We start from the raw sequence: 16,450 nt of genomic DNA, 5'->3' as shown, positions 1-16,450 counted from the left end.
AGAAGGTGAAGGGTAACATAAAATTTTGAAGACTGCAATAAGAAATAAGATGATTTACCCTGCCTGAATTAAAAAAGTTTCAACTTGCTTAAATGCTCATTTCTAATGAGATTAGTTGTCAGTAAGGAAAAAATATAAAAGCATGCAATTGAAACCTATGAAAGTAGACAGACCAGATTAAAGGGACCAATAAACAATAAAACAAATGAGTAAGTATTCAGACTGACAAAAGTGTTAAACATCAGAGAAATCAGTACCATATGCAACAGCCATTTGACAGTGGCTCCAAGGTCAAGTGACTGCAGTGTCATTGTTAATAAAGTTAGAAGGCTAACAAATATGTGGAAGGAAAACAATGAATCTTACTTCACAGAGAGGGTCACCTTAGTAGCACACCATAAAATTTGTTTATTCACCAGCAAAGCTGCAGCTTTTCTCCTGTGAAGGCCAGTATTGGTTTTACAATGATACTGATACTGAAGCGAGGTTGTGTAAGGCTTGCATATTTACATAGCACTGGTAAGTGCCTAAAGTCACTTCTTGCTGCTCTGAAACCATTAGTGCCTCATCCACGTTTTCTTTCCACAACCAAATTTTTTAGTCATTAGGCCACTGATTCATCTGCTGCCTTTCACTGATTTTCTGACATCTGTCATATTAACAGGTTCAGCAGATATTTTATCTGGAAGGTATGTCTTATCTATCACAATCAATACCCAAGAGCCCTTGTCTAAGGCAAACGGCCCTTAAATTTGCATAACTTGTACTTTTTCTGTTTACGGACAGATCATAACAATGACTCTTGTCAGCACTGTTTAAAGTTTAGCAAAACAAATCCATAAAAAAGACTTGAGGTTTTAAGCTCTTGTTTAACTGAAATAAAGTGTAAAAGCTTACAAAAATGTTCAAGTTCTAAGAAAGAGGAGAACAAAAGCAACACTTTTTGGATCCAGGATTATAAAATAGAGAGAAAAAGCTATTGAAAAAACTTGAGTAAAAAGGATGTGTCAGGAAAAAAAATACAAGTCTTTCTCCAGTTCCACTGAGGGAAAGAGTAACGCTCTGACAACTCCGGCTTCTAGGTCACAGAAGCTAATCACTATGGTGGTAAAATGGTCCTTACTACTAATACTGATAAAGTCAAAAAGCCATCTTAGACTCAGGTACCACTGTTGGAGCCACATGCAATAATACCACATATACATGAGCTCTCCAAGCATGCTCAAAAGTCAGAATGTCTGAAAGTCTAAGTGTTCAACTGTATGTCTGGGCCTTTTGAAAAATGCAGTCCTGTGATGTGGTCATCTACTTCAGCACTATCAACACTGTGATATTCACAAATGTAAATGATGTACTTACCAGAGTGTTATATTTAGCTAGCATCTGTCTACACACTGGAACTGTTGGACTGGTTACTTTGACACCTTCTTCCTATGACAACATTCTTGCAAGCTTGATTCCTCTCTGATCCTATTATGCCCTTTCTCCCTTGTGAGAGTCCAGATTGAGTGAATTGCCTAACAAATACAACTTTTCCAAGTAATGACAATATAATCTGAAAAACTATACACATGTATCTCCTGGCATCCATGAAGCCTAAACCCAAGCCTCCAGTGTCCCTCCACAAGTGGCAATTTGGAGGTAGGTTTAGCTGAGTGGGTTATTCCAGTGTGTGGACAGACACCAACCAGCTAAATCTAACATTATGATTATTAAACTTACATTTTAGATTGGTCCTGCCTGGACACTGGAAGTGTTGTCTAAATCCCTTGCACATAAGGGGCAACCTAAGATAACAAGCATTTGAGTATGGGGGCCCAAAAGAAGGCCTGAGCTCTGGACAGAATATCTAAGCTGTAATGTCTGACAAAAGTATGCAAGACAGCCAAACAGCATCATAGCTCTATAGGTTCATAGGTGTGTACTAGGCTAATGGCCCTGAAGCCTTTACAAGCCTAGCTCCAAAAAACTGCTCAGGTACCATGCCACCCGATGTTAGTTCACAGTGCCCCTATCCAGTAGAGCAACTAGAATGTTCCCTGGAGTGAACTTTCTGTTACCCATCAACTCGTCAAGATTGCTCTTGAAGAGGCCCAGCGAGATGCTCTGCTTGACATGAATGGGAAGCTTATTCCAGAGTTTGGGCAGTCTTTGGGAGATGAATCTGTCCCTCCAGCATGTTCTGTTAATTGTGGTAATGAGGTCGTGATCTCTGGAGCATGTGGCGTGGGGGATTGGGATTTCTTTAGATGCAGCATTTCAAGTAGGGATGGGTTGGACATGACTTTGTAAGTCAAGCAGAGATCACCTCTAAGTAGACAATAAGAGACTGAGAACAGCTGAAGTTTCTTGAGTCTGTCCATGTAGGACATGTGTTTAAGGCCTAGGATCCTTTTTGTGAGGTACTTTTGTGGCCTCTCCAGCTGTTGTAGGTGTCTGGTCAGGTACATGCCAAACGGGGCATTATATTCAATGACTGGTCTAATGAGGGATGAGTAGAGAGGGATGATGACCTCTTTCTTCCTGGATGCAAAACCTTTGGTTATAAGATGTGAAAACGTAGAAAGACTTTCTGACCACAGTGGCAATGTGGTGGTCGAAGGTGAGGTGGCTGTCGACCTGGATGCCCAGATCTCTTCAGTGTTCAGTGGGCTCCCATCAACATGGCAATTCATGGGAACTGAGTTTTTTCCAAAGGGGATGATAATGCATTTTTTGGAGTTAAGCTTCAGGCCATGGTTCTAACACCAGTTACTGGTCTCAGAGAGGCCATTTTGTAGGATGTCTGCATCACTTGGGGAGTTGTTAATGACTCCTAGCTTGCAGTCATCAGGGAACTTGGTCAGCCACAGTCCTTCTGTGTTGGCTTGGACTTCTGAGAAGTAGATGTCAAACAGGAGAGGGCCCTGTGGGACTCCACTCATGACTTGTCGACAGTTTGACTTGGAATCCGCAACTTTCACTCTGTGGGTCCTGTCTGTGAGCCAATTTTCAACCCACCTAGTAATGTAAGGACTGATGCCTAGTTTGGTGAGTTATCAATAATACTGGAGTGTGGAATGGTATCAAAGGCCTTAGCCAGGTCGAGGTAGGCTGTATGCACTGCCTTACCCTCATCCACAGCCTTGGTGACTGCCTTGAAGAAGTCAACCAGGTTCAGCAGCCGGGATCTCCAAAGCCAAACTGTGTTGGGTCAAGAGTTTGGAGGTTGCCTATATCTTTGTTAAGCAGGTCCATGATGATGCGCTCCATAGCTTTGCATACCAGACTCGTCAGGCTAATTGGGCAATAGTTCCCAGGGTCTGTAGTTGCTCCACTTTATGGAGCATGATGACTGTAGCAGTGCGCCATTCATTAGGGACATAGCCTGAGGTAAGGCTGTTACTGAATAGGGCACACAGATGTGGGGCCAGTTCATTTTGTAGCTCATGTAGGACATAGACAGGGATATTGTCAGGTCCCATGGATGCTGTATTCTTGGCTTTGTACAATGCAGCTTTTACCTGTGCCACACAAATAGTGGGTACCAGGCTTTCTTCTGGTATTGTGATAAGGCCCTGGGGGGAGAGGGGTAAAGCTGGCACTGAATCTGTTGGCCAGTATGCTGGCTATATCTGTTGGCTCAGTATAGAAGGTGCCATTCTGCAATAACTCAGAGCAAATCTGGGTATTGTCTTTGAGGTTTTTGATATAGCTATAGAAGGCTTTGTGGCTGTTTTTGGTGTCAGCTACAATTCTGGCTTCATAGCTGGCTTTAGAGGATTTGATAAGGGATCTCGGCTTTTTGTTGAGACTGATACGGGAGGTTTTCCAGACATATGACTTCATTTTTTTCTGCAACAGTTTCTTCTTTCTGTTGGAGAGTTTATTGATGGCTGGGGACCACCAGATTTGCTTCCTTTTTTTGGCGGACAGTGTCTTAGTTCTATTTGGTAAGGCAAGGTCCATGCATTTGTGTACATGCTCGTACAGTGCATTGGTGTATGATTCGGCAGTCATGCAGCTATTTTCCATTGGCATGGGTGCTGAGAAGTTAGCTATCTCTGTTTTTAGGAGCCAAAAGTCGGCTTTAGAGAAGCTTTTCAGGGTGGTCACCTTTGCAGGCGGTGTAGGTGAGATGGAGATTTCCATGTTGATCAGTCTGTGGTCAGATTTAACCAGGGAGGAATTGACTATAGGCGTGGAGCAACAGTCTCCCATGTTGGTGATAACCAGGTCAAGGATGTTGCTTCCTCTAGTGGGGATTAGAATGAGCTGGTCCAGGGCACTGGAACTGATAAATTCCAGAAAGTGTTGGGCCTGTACGTTGGTACTTGAATAGTTTTCCCATTTGATGAAAGGGTAGTTGAAGTCATCCAGTATGAGAGCATTGGGTTGGACCTTGATAGATTCCAGGGTGCTTAGGAAGTTGGGACATGTTTGGAGTTCTTTAACAGGCTATGACTTGTATCACTGTCCTTGTCAGTGTTAGTTGTACCTGAAGTATCTCGGATGCATTATGCTGGGCTCCTTTAAGAATATGGAGACACCACCGCCTTTGGAGCTTCCGAATGTATTCTGGGGCCAAAAGGTATGAGACGAGTTGTAGCATGGAACTGCAGGGGTGTTTTCTGCCTCTTTAAAACAGGTCTCTGTTACAGCAAAGATGTTGATATTCTCCATTTTGAGGAGAGCTTCGAGTGAGTGCATCTTGAGATTTAGACTTCTAGCATTGAGCAGCATGTCCCTCAAATTGCATTTCTTTGTAGCTGTTACGGTAGAATTTTGGTCTTTGGAACACTGACTAAAAAGGCACTATAGGGGTGGCAAAAGACTTAGCCAATACCCAGAATCCCAGTGGTGACAGATGCAGACCATATCTGGCAAAGCATCAAGGTCTGTCAATCATGTCATCCCAGGCAGACAGATACTGGATTCCCCTAAGAATGACACCAGAAACTTAGCCAATTGTTGAAGTCAATCATTTTCTGCTCGTACTGTGGTATCATTCTGGGTGACAGTACAATACTTCTCAGGGCTAGGGTCATACCTCCCTGGGCCACATAATCCAAGAATTCCATCATGTAGTCCAGGGAGGTACGTCTCAGATCATTCACACCCAAATGGACAATGACTGAGTTATATTTGTAATTGTTGTGGAGTGACCTGAGTGCATGTGTTAGGTGGTGGATCCTGGCACCTGAAAGACAACTGACTGTCACCTTCTCCTTGTTCAAACTAGTGAGTGGGACATCAGTGTGCCTCACAATTGAGTCTCCTATGATTAGTGCATTGGGCAAAGTGTTTTGCCTTAAGGGCTTGGGTTGAGGGGCACACTGTGGTGGCAAGCTATGTGTTATGCTGTTGGTGTTGTGTTGGGGTGGTCAAGTGCATTTCTGTCTCGCGGGTCTCTGTTGTTTGGGTAAATTTTTATTGAGAGCCTCCGTGATGGTGGGTGTATGGTTTGCGTTTCTATGTGTGTGTTGTGATGGTTGGTGTTTTGGTGGGCTGTGTGTTCTACGTAATGAGTTGCAGGTGTTGACCTTCTCCTCTTGACCAGCTAGAACGGTCTTGGTTGGAGCGTGCACTGTTTCCAGTTTGGCGATATAAGTGCATCTCTCACAGGTATAAGTGCTGGGAGGTGAGAGGAGGGGTTGTCTGTGTACATTAGACAGTTTCTGCACTGTCTAAGAATGCCCAAGTGCACCAGGTTAGCAGGAAAAAGCAAAGGAAATTGCCCTACAATCTTACCAGGAGGGGTGGTCATAACTAATAAGTACTGGTGTTATTACTGCGTAGGAAAAGCTAGTACTGATAGCACCTAAATGTGCTACAATAAATGCTACAAAAGCCTGTTAAAGTGCTTGCCGATTACGCTAATTGAAGTGCAAGAAGTAAAAGAACAAGCATGTTCTAAGGAGAACATTGAAGAGCAGGCTTTCTGGCACTGGTAATAGTTTACCTCAGCTGAGCACCACTGCATGGTGCACAAACACGTAATCAGCAGCAGTGGCAGCAATTGCTTTAATTGGTAACTTCTGTAGGAAGGCTGTGGCTGTATCTCGAGCCATGACAGTGTGTGTTTTTAGTCTAAATGGCAACGATTTGTTACTGGAGAGCGAACAGCAAGTTATACATTTCAATATCCTTTTACATAAGGTGGTACTGGCTCCTTTGTGACTTTTTAGTATTTTAAAAAAGTGATAAATAATTGGTTATCTTTCCTGAATTCTCTTGTGTGGTGCAGGTAAAACCCGGGTTGCCTGTGCACATATATGCAGTGCAACTGAGATTCACCCATTTTAGAATGCTTTGGAAAGAAGACTGAAAGATGGATGGATTGATTTAAATTTACCCAAGTGGCTACTTTGGGCATAAAAGAAGGGCTAGTTCTCAATGTCACTCTATCATTATGAAAGATAAAATGAGGAAATTAAGAGGGCAAGGCAAGGAGCTCTGAGACTCTTGGCTGAAGTAAGGGTTACCAGGAGGAGGGTTTTTCAAGTCAGGAACTTAATATCAGAGGAGCTTGCTGTGTCAAAGAAAAACAGAGTAAAATTCTCCAAGACAAAATTTAAATCCCTTGGAGGAACAAGGTGAACCAAAGGTGGCTTAGAATAAAAAAAAAAAAACTTCCTTTCAAAAAGGTTTTACATAGCTTGTGTGTAGCTAAGAAAGATAAAGAAAAAAAATGATGGATATGGCAGCTAGATAAACTTCCACTGAAGAGTAGCTATCCCCTTCCTTGAACATATCTGCTAGAAAAGTCAGTACTTGAGATACAGGAGATGTGGAGGGGTCTATATCCTGTGTAGCCTAACTTGAAATTTTTTTTTCCATTTTCCCTTATAAAACTTCCCGATAGGGAGTCTTTGTGCAAGTCTGTAATCAGTCTCCCCACTTCAGAGGGGGACAAAGGGTCCTTACCATCAGGAGGGACCTTACCATCAGTGAAAGTGGGGAAACCATGAAGTCAAGTGAAGGGATCAAATGTTTGGTTGAGGCTGCTTGGATCAATGGAACAGCAGGTGATGGCCCTGTGGAAGGAGAAGGGTTCTTCTCTTCAGATGAGGCCACAGCAGGTGGAACCAAATCTGGTGGGGACAGAATGGGGCTATCAGAATGACCTTAGCTCTGCACATTTTGATTTCCTGGAGAGATCCACTTATGAGTGGAAATGGGGGAATACATACAGGAAACATATGGGCCAAATGTGAGACAGTGCATCTCTTGGGGGCTATCCCTTTCTGGGAGATGATGGAGTAAAGGCTCCTACACTTGGCGTTGACTTTTAAAACAAAGATCGTAACAGGTCTTCCCCATCTTTGGGAAATCTTCAATGCTACTACACTGAGACACCATTTTTGTGGGAGCCCAATTTGTTTGCTCAGCCTGTCCGCAATCGCATTGGATGTTCCCTTTATGTACACAGCTGTGAGAAAGTGATGTGATGTTATAGCCCATTCCAAAACTGTCACTGTTTCTGTGCATAAGGGGTAAGATTGAGTTACTCCTAGATTTTTCAAGTACCAGAGCACTGTCATGTTGTCAGAATGAATGGATACTGCACTGTGGGGGAACAAGTCCTGAAATACTTGCAAAGCTAGTAGGATTACATTCATCTCCAAAACACTGACAAGTAATTCAGCTTCTTGTGGAGTTCACATTCCTTGGATTGTCCTGTCTACTTAACGCCTTCCCACCCCAATAACGACACATACATAGTTATTGTGGCATGGAGAAAAGTTGAATGAAAAGTGTTCCTGTGCAGAAGTTTTGTGGATTTGACCTTCACAGCAGGTGTCTGATTCCAACTTCTAAAAGCCTGATTGTATAACAATGAGCTGAACTGTCTGATTACATTAAACCCTGATGGCCCAGTGCTGTACCCTCATGCCAAGTCTGGGATATGGCAAACTGAACTGAAGTGGTCATCAAGCCTAGCACCTTGAGAACTGTGAATGCACTGGAAGCCTGACTGAAATATTGATAACCTCATGAACAACAGAGGATGCCTTTTACAGTGGCAGTCTTGCTTTCTGTCTGAGGACACGTTTTTTTTTTTTTGGTACCAAGTAGTAGTAAAACTAAAATCCACACCCTCTCTAGCCTAGTGAGACCTGCTGAATTACTTTTTTTTTTGTAGAAGGTTGCACAGCTCCTATAGTGCTGCCCTCCTCTGATGGGGTAAATGTGGTGAATGAGAGACAGGTTGCTTGGGCAACCTTAAAAATGGTATGGAGTAGCCTCTGCATATAATCCCCCTAATTCATTTGTCCTGTGTGTTGCCCATCAACTCAGACAGATGTATGGAAAGACATCCCCAAACTGCTTCTGGACAGTATAATCAGGCAAACCCTATAGGATTCAAAGTGGCAGAATCCAAAAAAAAAAAAAAAAAAAAAACGCATGTGAACCTTTGCTGGTGTGGGCCACTTTTGCATCTTGAGCAGTGATTAGAATTCACCTTCTACCATGAGATTCTCTGTTATGTTGATGTCTCTACAGGGACTTGCATAACCATAAATTTTCCATGCCTTTTTGATTCCTTTCAAATGATCTTTGACAGGCTGCAAAAATAACCTCCCTCTAACTCACATTGCAGCAGTTTATATTTAACCTTCTGCCTAAAACTGAAGCTGCATTAAAGCCAGCATTAATGAAAGCCACTTTGAAGTATCCACAAAATCTATAAGGTGTAGCTGGCCTGTCAACACAGTGCAATGCCTGAGCCAGCCATGCCAGTTCCTCCATCCACTGCATTACATAACAAGCCCATGAATAGAGATGTCATGGAGTTAATGGTTACTGCATGGGTCTCCAAATGTGCTCTCAATTCACCTGTGGGCAACTATTTCAGACTATCTGTTGTTTTGCCAGCAAGCTCCCCCCTTAACTTAACCACATGTCCCAAGTAAGTCATTGTCCTGCTTGAAAAAGTACTGGATGCATATACATGCAAAATCTCCTCCTCTGGAAAGGTGGGGTCTACAGGCCAGGATCCCCTCTGCCTCATCACAATAATGCTGGAATTTCTGTAGCAGACGTCATCAAGCTGGATACTGGCAGTAAGGGGTCGAATGCCAAAAGTATCAACGTCGACAACAGCACCAATAGGGTACTGACAACAGACCATGCATATCCAGTGCCAAGTCCCTCAGGCCTAGCGGAGGCCTGGATTGACATTGTGTATTCTTAACACCTCCACTGAAGCCTACTGCATCGACATGGGAAAAAATATCCTTTGGTACAAAAGGCATTGACCCACTGTGTATCACCAGTTTCAATATTACTGGACCCAAAGCAGGACCTGGAGGAGGAACAGAACTGAAGGTTAGGGTTCTTGCTGTGCCACCCTAGATACAAACGGGGCCGATATGACACCAAACTGAAGCTAAGCCCTCAGAAATGCCTACATCATTTTCTCCATGTCCAGCTGAACAGAGTTCTAGAGGGACCTGTAGGAATAGAAGGAAGTTGACGATGCCAGGCAAGAAAACAAAAAAAAAAAATGAGAAAGCTCTTGCTCTTTAAAGAAGCTTCCCATTCCCTTCCTAAGGGCTGAGTAAAAAGTTCCAACAGACTCCTGTCTGGGGAGAGAAGCTGATCTGGCTTGAAGTGTGAAATGATGAGTGTCCTGGGAGAGAAAAGGATGTAAAGGACATCCTGGGAACAGTTTCAGGAGATAACCTTTTGGCCATGTGGTCTAATGGTAGGTGTCTGACTTTGGATCAGAAGATTGTAGTTTTTGGGGGGAGGGGTTGGAGATAATAGTTAAGGTACTTACCTCATAGTCACAAGATAGTATTTTAGAGTCTCACATTTGAAAGAGAAATCATGTAGGCTTAAAATGGCCCACAAGGACAGCTAGCCTAGTACTTGCCTATGGACCTATAAAATAGAAACATCTAAATCATCCACTCATCTCTTCTTTTGTAGACGATCAGGCTTATCAGCTGACTATCCCTTTCCTTCTCTCATTCACTTTCCTTCTTCCTTCCTGGAAGCATCAGGTTTGAGCAGCCCTTTGAGAACTAATCTGTTCCAACTAACAGGTTTCGAGAACTAACATTCTTACATAAAGAACAATTTGCATCCAAATGTTCTACCCCAGAACACATCACAAACGTTATGTGGCTCTTGGGAAGGAATTTTCTTCATACACTTCCTGGACTTCTTGAAGTTGGAGGCCTTGGCATCCTTCTCCATACTGAACCTAGGCTCCTATAAATACACATATTTGATGGGCATATGCTGTAAAAAATCTAATAAAAACTATCTACTATAAATACTGACAACTAAAATAAAAAGCAGTTGGAAGAGAAGTCAAAAGATATTTTTTTATTGCAAGGGATGGGGAGGGTGCAAAGGGTGAAGGGATTAGAGTATCAAACAAAAGCACTTAATCTCAATGGAAAATTGCAGATACCCCACCCCATCACACAATTATTAAGTATTCAAAAGCAGCAAAATTAAAACAATCCTTCTGTAATGAATGCAGGACCCATTTAAGTTGTTGTCTGATGACACATCTGCATGCGCCACTGTTATCTTTTCTCTTCAGAGGAAAAGATCAAGTCTTTTAGTTGGGCCATAGTTGCCCCTCCTCACTATTATCTAGGCCACCTGCTAAAGTCTCAACTTTTGCTGAAGCAATAAACTACATGTAAGAGTTTTGTCTGGCTCATCAAGGCTCCCTTATTAAACAAAGAAATACTGTGAAATGATGAGGTTGAAAGTAACAAAATGGTTAACTCCTCCACTGTTACACATTAACAACCTGTGTGCAATACAAATTCTCAACAGATGAGCCATATAGAAATTTACTTGATGTTACATCTGATCCTACCATCGTAATACTTACCAGTCAGCAGCCAAAAAAAAAAAAAAAAAAAAAGATTTTGCTCACAGCTTCCCTTTCCTTTTCCAGAAATTCCAGAATTTTGGACAGACAAGGTACATTTCTTCACTCCTGAAAATGTGTCAAAAGAACTCTTAATTACTTACCTCAGTAGATATACCACAGGTTTTGTCATCAAATAAGTCAAAATGTAGTCTTATCTTGATAATGATGTAAAAGAAATGATGGAAAAATTAATTTCAATTTCTGATAAAACAGGAGTACACAAGTGCGCATACAATGTTGTGGAAGAAGCTACTATAGCAATAACCCACGCCTGGGTGTGGGTAATGCTAAATTTACCCACGGTTGGCATGGTTTGGTCCCTAGGGCGAAGCCCAAGGGACCAAACAAAGCCAACCGTGGGTAATTTAGCATTACCCACACCAGCGTTATTGCTATTATACCATGACATTATTTAAGAAAAGAAACTATTCCTTTTCTTAAATAATGGCATAGTATAATGCCTGTTTACTGCCCTTCCGCAGATGTCTGGCATCCGCGGCAGTTCTGATGTACTGCGCGCCTGCGCGGTATATCAGAGTTGAGCAAAAGCAACAGAAAGCAAGATCTCCGTTGCTTTTTATAGCTATGTTAAATGAGTTTAACATGGCGAGACAGTTTTAAAATAAGCAACGGAGATGTCCGTTGCTTATTTTAAAACTGCCTCGCTATGTTAAACTCATTTAACATAGCGAAACACTAAAAAGCAACGGAGATCTTGCTTTCTCCGTTGCTTTTAACATTGTCTTGCTATGTTAAATGGGTTTAACATAGCGAGACAGCTTTAAAATAAGCAACGGAGATCTCCGTTGCTTATTTTAAAGCTGTCTCGCTATGTTAAACCCATTTAACATAGCGAGACAGTGTTTTAAAAAACCGAGTTATACTAATGGAAAAAAGTCCGGGCAACCGGACCTTTTTCCATTAGTATAACTCGATTTACAACGGGCACGCTGGCCAATCAGCATGCACGTTTTGGGGGGGTCATGGTATAATAGAGATTCATCCACCACGTAGTCTTAATTCATTCCCCCCAATAGAGCTCTTTTGAGTTTGTGCTTTAACTTCCAGTGGGTGTGGAGTAAACCTTTAAAAAGTGAAATAACAGCCTCACAGTTCAAACATATTTTCTTCTCTCTAAAACAGTGTTACTGGAAAACTGGAAATCTTTGGAATGGTTGTATTCATTCGATTCCAGGTCTTAGAAACTGGCTTTCATAACCCACCATAAACACAGTAAAGATTACAAAGAATAATGAGGCATAAACAGCATAGATATTTCACTAGCCATTCAAGCAACATTGATACTGGCAAAAGTATTTTTTCTTACATCTGTGAGCTTTCAAATGAGGCTAAGCAGTTCTGTGTCGATTGTTGAGATATTTAGAGAAATATGAAGATTATTACAATACATATACATAGTATACAAACATTTAATACCTGCACTAGACAAAGATCATATATCAACAGAGATGCATTTAACTTCATATGAGTGATAAAATGAAGTCTCCTAAAATACTTTGTATGGTGCTTGGTTTGGGAGACAGCAGGATATAACTGCAGAAACACCTGGAGGCATCACTAGGCTGTAATGAGTTAAGAAGATATGACTGTCAGAATTAAAGCTTTTGTGGAGGACACAAAAGCTCATTTTATAAATGCTTCAGTATAAAGTGGCAGCCAAAAAACACCTTGTCTGGTGGAACCAACAGGCATTCTAAATATGGATCTCATTATTACAGGTTCATTAATGAAACTACTTGTATTACTTACTATTCAAGGCTATTCTAGTGTTACTGGCTATAACTGGGTATTTTAATTGCAAGAGAGACACGAATGTGAATGGGGGGAAGTGGAAATCGATGAACAACAGGAACAAGCCCCAGGGCCAGAAGAATATGCCCCATTAAGGAGATCAGAGAGACTCATGCAACAAGGGAAGGTTTATTACAATTCAAAAACTACAGGGAAGGGGAGACCTTTCCAGATTTACGAGGCAGGGTTGGAATTAGAAGATGGTATCACCAACATTCTCAACACCTGGACATTCAATGGATTTAACATTTACAATTATTCTAGTGTCAGCATCAACAAGAGTTGGTTCGATTTATTTTCTAAAGGCTTCACTTTTGTTCCCACACAAAAACGGACATCTTTAAACTTCTGATAGACATCAAGTTGTTTATCCGGAAAAGAATTTGGAGCTGTTTTTCAAGGACAAAACTGTAGACTATGATAGACAGGTCTTGAAGCGGAAAAGCACATTCAACCCTCCCACACACCCCCAACTTAAGAACTTTGAGCTTAAGGTAGAACATGAAATTAGATCCCACCTGACAACAAAAACCTTTCACCCAATTTAACAACGGAAGAGAAAACACCTTAAGAGCTATTAGTGACAACCACAATCTGAGAGTTATGAAACCTGACAAGGGAGGAGGGGTCGTGGTCATGGAAACTATCCAATATGAAGGAAAATGTTGGATTTACTAAATGATCCAGACAAATACACTAGAGTGTCTATCAATGAAGTGAACATAGCCTATAGAAAGATCCAGGCTTTACTTTATGACATGCTAATGCAGGGTTCAATAGATCAAGACACGCATAAATTCTTGGTAGTTGACAAACCGAAAATTCCCTGCATTTTGGAATACCCAAAGTTCATAAAACGCCATGCACCCCTTAGACCGATAGTGACAGCGGAGGGTTCTATAACAGCTCCATTAGCAAAATATGTTGATCACAAGATTAAACATGTCCTTGAAGGATGTGAAAACATTTTAAAAGACTCTTGGGACCTGTTGAGAAGAATCAAACCTACCCTATACAGTGAGAACACTTCTTTCGAACCATGGACGTTATAGACCTATTTGGTTGTATTCCACATGACCTGGGTTTATCTTGGTTTGAGGAGAAATTAATAGAAAGCAAAAACTGACACACATTGACTTCACGAACATTTTGACATTGATGGAAATAGTTCTCAAAAACAATTTCATCTATTTCCAAGGAGTACTACAAACAAGAAAAGGGCGTTGCAATGGGTGCACACTGTGCACCAGCCTACGCAAATATCATCATGGCCTTTTGGGAAGAAAATTTTCTCATCAGAAACCCCTATTTAAGGAATGCTCCCTTTATACTAGGTTCTTAGATGATCTGTGTGTCTTTTGGAAGGGTAGTAGAGAAAATTGCAACAATCTTTTAACACACGTAAACAATACTACGACCTTTTGGCTTTTACTGGTAACTTTGATGAACAAGAACTGAAATATCTAGATGTCCACATAGAGAAAAGGGAAGGAAATTTACATCAAGGATTTTCAGAAAAGAAACCTTCTCCAATTCTTATCTGCATTACACCAGTTGCCACCCCCACCAGAAGAAAGGGGTAATAAAGGGTCAATTGGTCAGATCTAGCAGAATGACTTCAGACAACAAAGTCTTCTCTGAAGAAACCAACTTCTTAAGGGCCTTTTACCCAGAGAGGGTATCCTTTGGAAATGTTCAACAAAATACTAGAAGAAGTCAACACAAAAGAACAGATGTATTTGCACCTATTTTAGCTGAAGAAGAACAATTAACCCACAATAAAGGACAAGCAAGTAATTTTGGGGCAAAAGAAACAGGGTTAATTACAACCTTCAATGAACAATCAGCCTTTGTTAGGAACATTTTTTCAAGGGAATGGCATAGTTTTTCAAATTTTCAGACCTTGAACATATTTTCGATAAAGAGTTGTCCCATGTCTATCGGAAAGGGAAGAGCATCAAAACTACTTGGAAGGAAGGACAAATGTCAACACACAGAACAGTAGCAATAGAACCAAGAAAGGATTATACAAATGTGGGAGATGTAAATACTGCACACATTTGCATTGTGGTGAAACAATTTTTAGAAGCAAGAAATATGACCTTGCAATTGAATACATTTGCTAACTGTGACACCAAAGGCATCATATATCTGGCTGTTTGTAAAAATGTCCCTCCTTCTACGTAGGGAAGAGCGAAAGAAAGCTCAGACAGAGAATATATGAGCACTTATACGATGTCAAGGTGATGAATGAGAAAAACGACTTAGCAAGCATTCAGCCAAATGTAACACATCAGGTTATTCTTTTTATACTTGAAGTTGTCCCCACTAACCCAAGAGGTGGGATGTGGGAAACACTTATTGAATACAAGGAACTGTATTGGCAACTTTTTTTAGATGCTAACCGTAATTTAGGGCTGAATGACATGGTATCATTAGCTCCAGTATTGAAGTTGAGAGCTGCAAAACTCTAATACAAAGAGCTAAAACAATGTTCAAAAACTTTTTTGTTATGTTCTTTTGTTGCGAATTACAAGAAACATACCCTTCTCAGGATTTTATATTACCAGCTGTTGGTTCAGTTGTAATTATACACTATGGCCACAAGATGGTGTCATTTTAAACCCAGATTCACATGCTTCATTCACATTTAATGTAGAAAGCATTTTAAATTATTTTAAATGGTGTTACAAAATAATGTTTTTAATCAACTTTTTAAAGATGTTTTTAAATTATTATTGTAATTAAAGTGTGGATTTATTTTATTCAGAGATGTGGTTTTAACCTTGGCTTGTGAAGATTGTATGAACCAATCAGTTCCAACAATTAACCTTAGTAAATGGTCCAACATGATTGGCTTTCAGTACTGTGATGTAATTTGAAAACATATAAAAGCATTTAACTTTTAAAGATGGATGTTTAACTGATGAAGTTGGCTATAAAACGTGATAGTGGATAATGTTATTGCTTTTGTATTTCTAGACCCGGTCTTTGTATTGGAGTGTTTTTACAGTGCTTATTAAAGCATTTTTCCTTTGAGCATCGATTTATTTGTGCTTGGTGGATACTTCATTCTACTTTTCTCAGTTTATTTGGCTGTTTGGCTCACTATTTTTATTGGTTTGTGTTATGGAGCCACTGCCGAGCACAGATCTAGCTCCTAGGAGCTCCGAGACTGGGGAACTAAGGAAGTTGATCGGGCAACTCACGCAGTTGGTTGCCTTGCTGACACCGCCAGCCAGTCATTTGCCTCCATTGCAATGCTTTCACAACTCCGGGAACCAGGAAGTGAATCGGAAGCAGACTGTGACAGACTGTAATATTCGCGATGAAGAAGGAAACAATTTTTCAAACAGAGAGGATTTAGACAGTGGAAACAGTCTGGATGGGTTCCCACACATCACGATTGATCAAGGGAACGCTAACAGTAATGGCGGTGATGATATATCGGTGAGACCGAAAAGTCAGAGGAAACGGCACCAAGAGTGCACGGACATATCTAACGCTTCCACAGGTACACAGAAACTGTTTTCAGACTGTTTTAAAGCTAAATATAGCTTTGATTTAGCACGCAGTCCAACTGTGCAAACTAACTCTAATTTTTCTACACTACTTAATGATTTAGAATTCTTTTGATTAAATACAAAACTTTAGAAATTGACAATGATTATTTAAAGTACTGTATTTCCTTGAGCATTGTACCAAAGGGTTTAAGGGTCTGCAAATACCCTAACAATGTTGTTGATGGGTCTG

The 16,450-nt window shown here is 40.9% G+C and overlaps 1 protein-coding gene across 2 annotated transcripts in view; it reads right to left on the bottom strand.

Moving 5' to 3' along the window:
• The window catches only part of UGGT2 (UDP-glucose glycoprotein glucosyltransferase 2), a 4,352,373-nt gene that overhangs the window by 2,278,851 nt on the left and 2,057,072 nt on the right, over positions 1–16,450 (bottom strand). The gene's annotated exons all lie outside the window — the stretch shown is intronic.

Source organism: Protopterus annectens, chromosome 5.part1, assembly GCF_019279795.1.
Source record: "Protopterus annectens isolate FY-2018-M chromosome 5.part1, PAN1.0, whole genome shotgun sequence".
NCBI lineage: Eukaryota > Metazoa > Chordata > Ceratodontiformes > Protopteridae > Protopterus > Protopterus annectens.
The sequence above is the reverse complement of the archived record's forward strand: the minus strand, read 5'-3'. Positions and strand labels throughout refer to the sequence as shown.